The sequence below is a fragment of the Pantherophis guttatus genome, chromosome 3, assembly GCF_059756535.1.
Source record: "Pantherophis guttatus breed Tessera chromosome 3, ASM5975653v1, whole genome shotgun sequence".
Taxonomy (NCBI): domain Eukaryota; kingdom Metazoa; phylum Chordata; class Lepidosauria; order Squamata; family Colubridae; genus Pantherophis; species Pantherophis guttatus.
The window spans coordinates 25,065,419-25,071,418 of record NC_142065.1 but is presented as its reverse complement, the minus strand read 5'-3'; positions in this window follow the sequence as shown (position 1 = coordinate 25,071,418).

Below are 6,000 nucleotides of genomic sequence, written 5' to 3'. Positions count from 1 at the left end.
AGGCTATACAAGATAATTCTCACTTAATGACAGTAATTGGGAATGTAGTTTCCAACAGTAAATGATGTAGTTGTTGAATGAGATGTCATGTCACCACTCCATTTAGCAACAGAAATTCCACATTTTTCTTTCAGTTGCCATTGTTGAGTGAATCGCATACCATTGTTAAGTGCAATGTCACATCACTATTTGCAACCTACTGCTGGTTTTTCTGCTGACTTTGCTTGATGTGTCCATAGGACACTGCAATGATGTAATTGTGATCATGTGATTGTGGGAACATTGTGACTATAGTTATCTAATTCTATTGATTTTAACATTTTTATAATGGTTAAATACACCTGCAATTATCAGTAAGCAGTGAAAAGCATACTGGAAGTAGAGCTAATGGTGGAAGCTGGTGCTCTGTTTAGGGAACCAGGTGCCTTTCCTAATAGTGAATATTTATTTAAGGAAGTGGAAGTAGCAGAAACAATGAAAGAAACTGTCCATCTGATACTGGATGTTTAGATTTTAAGAAAAAATTAAAACTGTGTATAGTCAAACATTTATCTTGGACTATAGGAAAGTGGATTTTTAATAAACTCAGAAAAATTAGACATAGGATCCTATTGTAAAAGAAGCTAATGTGAAAAGTTAAAGAAGAGTGACAGTTCCTAAGGAAAGAGGTATTAAAAGCACAAATGCAAATGATTGCAATGAGGAACAAAAGAAACCAGTATAGCTACAAAAAAAATATTAATGAAGATCTGAAACAAAAAAGGACACATATAGAGGCAATGGGAAGAAGAACAAGTCACAAAGAAGAAAAATACAAGCAGCCCAGAATTGTGGGGCTAATGTCAAGAAAATAAATGTTGATAATGAACTTAGATTATGAAAGGATGCTAGGAATAATAAAAGTTTTTCTTTTGGTAGTGTTTAAATTGAAAACACTATTTAGTAGACTAAATGCCAAAAGACAATAATAACAAAAAGAAATAGCTCCAATGGGATTGGTCTGCTCCACTCATATCATACCAGCAGAAAGGGCCTTCTATGGACCTCATTTTCAAAGGAATGTCAAGTGGAGGTCAAGGAGAAGAGCTTTTTCTGCTATGACCTCTACCCTCTGGAACATCTTGTCATCAGAGATGAGAATTGTCCATCTGACATTAGTACCTGGGAAGATTCTAGAGAAGGTCATAAATAGATCAGTCTGTAAGTATTTGAAAACAATGTGAAATCAGCATGGGGTTGGTCAAGAACAAATCTTTTCAGATTAATATATTTTGCCTGGGTAAGTTTCTTAGCAGAATTGGGGGATGCTGCAATTATAGTATATATATATATCTTGAGTTCAAACAGTTGAAACAGTATTCACTGATAGGCTCATTAGCAAGCTAGTTAAGAAGTGGCTAGATAACTTGGCAATTAGGTAGAAATATCACTAGTTCAAAATTTACACTAAGGGAATGCTCAGTAATTTTTCCTCACCAAATTGGAGAGAGGTATCAAATAGCACATCAAATAATTATTTCTTGGGCCTCTGCTCTTCAGTATTTTCGTTCATTTGGATGAAGAGCTGGAGGAATTAGCTAATACAGTTGCAGTCTGAAATAAAGCTCAGTAAAGGGTTTACAAATAGCGGAATTATATTTAACAGTGTCAAATGCAAAGTTCTTAATTTAAGAAACAAAAATCAAATGCACAGATATAAGTGCAGGGAAATAAACTGAAAACTACTGTATGATACAGTGAGTGATGCGATTGCAAAAAAGGCAAATGCAGTTTCAACCTAATCGTAATTTCCAAATCATGAAAAACAATCATTTCACTCTGTTATGCTCTGGTGAGACATCACCTCAAGTATTGTGTTTAGTTATTAGTTTCACACATTAAGCATTCAGACAAATTGGAACAGGTTCAGAGGGCAAGAAAAATAATCAGGGCATTGGAAACATCCTTATGAAGAAACACTGAAGTATGGTTAGTCTTGAGAAAAGACAACAAGCTGGAGATGATAGTTATTTTTTTATGTACCTAATTGGATGTTACACAGATGAAATTCAGGAAATATTGTCTCTCATGCCACAATCTAGCACATGGAATGATGAACAATTGTCTCAGTCATTAACTTTCAGAGTTTTAATTCTAACTTCACTTCTGTGGACCTCACTCCATATTTAAGAGATCCATAAAGGGGCATGCGTAAGTGCACTGGCACGCCTATCGTCCCTGTCACATTTTGATTTTCTTATTTTATTTGTTTGAATGTGTAATTTTTGTTTGATGGATAAAAAAAATGTAAATTACAGGTACCATAGGAAACTTCTGATTAGAAGTTAGGGGAAAGAAAACCAATTAAAGTGGAACTAATTACCCAGGGTGACAGTGGACTCCCCTTTCCTGGAAGTGTTGAAGCAAAAAGTGGATAGCTATTGGTGTGGAATATTTTGATTCGGTTTTCTGCACTGAGCAGAGAGTTGGACTCTGGGCCCTCAGGGGCTCACTCCCACAACCTCCAACTCTATGATTCTGTGCCAAGGGCTTTAAAATGTAATATATCTTCTTCAGAACATGTGTTGGGGATACTGATATATACTACAAAATATTTCCTGAAAACGTTTTTCATATCTCCAAATCTCTTGAACAGAACCCCACCAATGGATAATCGCTCCTTATCCTTTGCAGTACTCCAACATTTGCTAGAAGGTAAACTGGAGGACTATATTAACAAAATAACAGAGTTGGAAGGAACCTTGGAGGTCTTCTAGTCTAACCCCCTGCTCAAGCAGCAGACCATATACCATTCCAGAGATTGGTTGTCCAATCTCTTCTTAAACATCTTCAGTGTTGGAGCACCCACAACTTCTGAAGGCAACCCATTCCACTGATTAATTGTTCTGTCAGGAAATATGTCCTTAGTTCTAGGTTGTTCTCTCCTTTATTAGTTTCCATCAGGGGTGGGTTCTACCTACCTTTACTACCAGTTTGCAACAAGGCCCCGTGCGCACACTGGCTTTGCTCACGTGCGCGTGTGTGGTTCTGGACATCAGAAGCTCCCTGATGACGTTGGGGTCGGTGGGCAGATCCTCCCGCTGGTTTTACTACCGGTTCTATAGAACTGGTCTGAACCGGGAGCAACCCACCATTGGTTTCCATCCATTGCTTCATGTCCTGCCTTCAGGTGCTTTGGAGAATAGGTTGACTCCTTCTTTGTGGAAGCCTTTCAAATATTGGAACGCTGCTGTCATGTCACCCCTAGTCCTTCTTTTCATTAAACTAGACATACCCATTTCCTGCAACCAGTCTTCATGTGTTTTCGCCTGCAGCCCCCAATCATCTTTGTTGCTCTTCTCTGCACTCTTTCTAGAGTCTCAACATCTTTTTTTTATATTGTGGCAATGCAAAACTGGAGGCGTCTTAGAGCTTTTTCCTTGACTGATATATTGATACAGAACAACTGTGATTGACCAAACAGCATATCCTTTGGTGCTTGTGGCAGCAAAGCCATATCCCCAATTCCTCCTGATTTATCTCTTGTAAATAGACTAGATTCCTATGTATTCTAAGGACAAAATTGGTTTTTCTATTTTTCGCTTAATACATTGTGCAAATTTTCCCAGTTGTGGTTTGTAAATGTATGGGGGCTTAACATGACTTATAAAACACAGGAACTGTTGTAGCTTTTCTCTCTGCAACATTTTCTTCCTTGTTCCTTTTGTTAAGGCCAAACGGTTTGATCCGAATGCAGGCATATCCTGGGTAAGCTGGTTAAAATCAAATGAGTCATGACTAATTAATTCCTCTTAGTTACAGTGTGTTTATTTTTAGTGTTACCAAATCTGAATCTATATCTTTTTGGTTTTTAAAGAGCAGGAGATGCTTCCTGGACATCAGCCATTAAGTGGAGAGAAGTAACTGCCTCAGTCAATAAATACTGTCAGTAAAAGCAGCTCCTGGAGAGGTTTACCCTGAGACTGCTTTCCAGTCTGAAACATGCCACATGGTTTGTCTTACATCCCCTAAACTAACCTTCTATTTTTAGGTGCAGTCAAGACTACTATGCTACCTTCAGCATTAGAAGTAAAATAAATCTGTTAGTCCATTTTGCTTATGTAAGTGGACCTGGATGGGTGCAATCTTATCTGTTATCTCAGGTTGCAATATCATATTTGATTAGAATGCAATTCTTCTCTCTATTTACATATTTATAAACTTCGGTCATGTTCCCTTAAATTACCTTTTATTTTTTTGTTAACCAGCACTCTCTCCAGGATACTTTAGCTGAATGCCCCCTCCCCAATTGTTTTTCTTGATACAGATAGTCCTTGATTTAACAACCATTCGTTTAAGCAACAATTCAAAATTACAATGGCATTGAAAAATGTTACTTACAACCAGTCCCTGCACTTACGACTATCAAAGCATCACCACAGTCATGTGATCAAAATTCAGGCAACCAACATATATGTACAATAGCTGCAGCATCCCAGGGTTATGTGAATGCCAGTTGCAACTTTCCCAACTGGTTTCTGACAAAGTCAAGGGGGGAAGCCAGATTCACTTAACAGCTGCAGTGATTTGCTTAACAGTGGTAAAAAGGTCATAAAATCAGGTGTGACTCACTTAACATGTGTATTAAGACAGTAACATTAAGGAGCCTTAATTCATCGCACCCCAGGTAAAGTCTTTTTATTTTTTTTCAAAGCTAGTATGCTGAAATACAAATGGGGAATGGGTTTTAGCATACATTTATTTCTTATCAATTTGTATTGATGTTTATTGCATGCAATTGGTTAGTAAGTATACTTAGGATGGTGAATATAGAATGTATCAATATAAGAATTTGAAGAATCTAATCAATCTCTTTAGAGAGAACAAGGACCTGTCATTATTTCAGCAGAAAATAAACTTGACTGTGAGGGGAAAAGTACAAGAAGTTGGGATCTGCATCATGATTCTCCTCAAGTTTTTGTCCATCCATAGTTCCTACACTTTTGGCTGTGATGACTGGTAATTCTTAGCTGAACTCCTGGATTTGAAGAGTAACAGTTCAGAAGGTTTCTAAAAAAATATGAAATCCATGGCCAATGATGAAATCTGCTGATGGGCTTTCATACTTTTCCAACCTGATGCCTTCTGGCAGGGAATATTTGAAATTGTAATCTATGTGCAAAGATCCAGGTCTATAGAGCCTGCGTCATGAGCACACTCTTGTACTGCAGTGAGTCTTGGACCCTCTACGCACGGCAGGAGAGAAAGTTGAACACCTTTCATATGTGCTGTCTCCGACAAATTCTTGGCATCACCTGGCAGGAAAAGTTCCAAATAGCGCAGTCTTGGAATGTGCTGGAATTTCTAGCATGTATACACTATTGAAACAGCGACATCTACGCTGGCTGGGGCATGTCGTGAGAATGGCTGATGATCGGATTCTGAAAGATCTCCTGTATGGAGAATTAGTGCAGGGAAAGCGCCTCAGAGGGAGACCACAGCTGCGATATCAGGATAACTGCAAGAGGGACCTAAAGGCCCTGGGAATGGACATTAACAACTGGGAAACCTTGACCTCCAATCGTTCAGCTTGGAGGCTAAAGATGCAGCATGGCCTTCTCCAATTCGAAGAGACACTTGTTCGGCAGGCTGAGGCAAAGAGGCAGTCCCGGAACCAGCGAAATCTGGGGGCTGGGCAGGGGACAGAATGTATCTGCCCTCAGTGTGGAAGGGATTGCCACTCTCTAATTGGCCTTTTTAGTCACACTAGATGCTGTTTTAGGACCTCTTTCCAGAACACACTACCATAGTCTCTTGAGACTGAAGGATGCCAATGATGAATGAATCTATGTGCATGTGAAGTGATTAAGGTTGGGTATTACAGGAATCTATGACTTACAGTCATGTTTTTAGAGTACATCAGTGCCATGAATTGTATAGTGCAACCTGAGATCTTGATGAGATTTGATCACATTCTAATTTTACTTAGACCAAGGTAAGAAGAACTATCGGGACTATTAG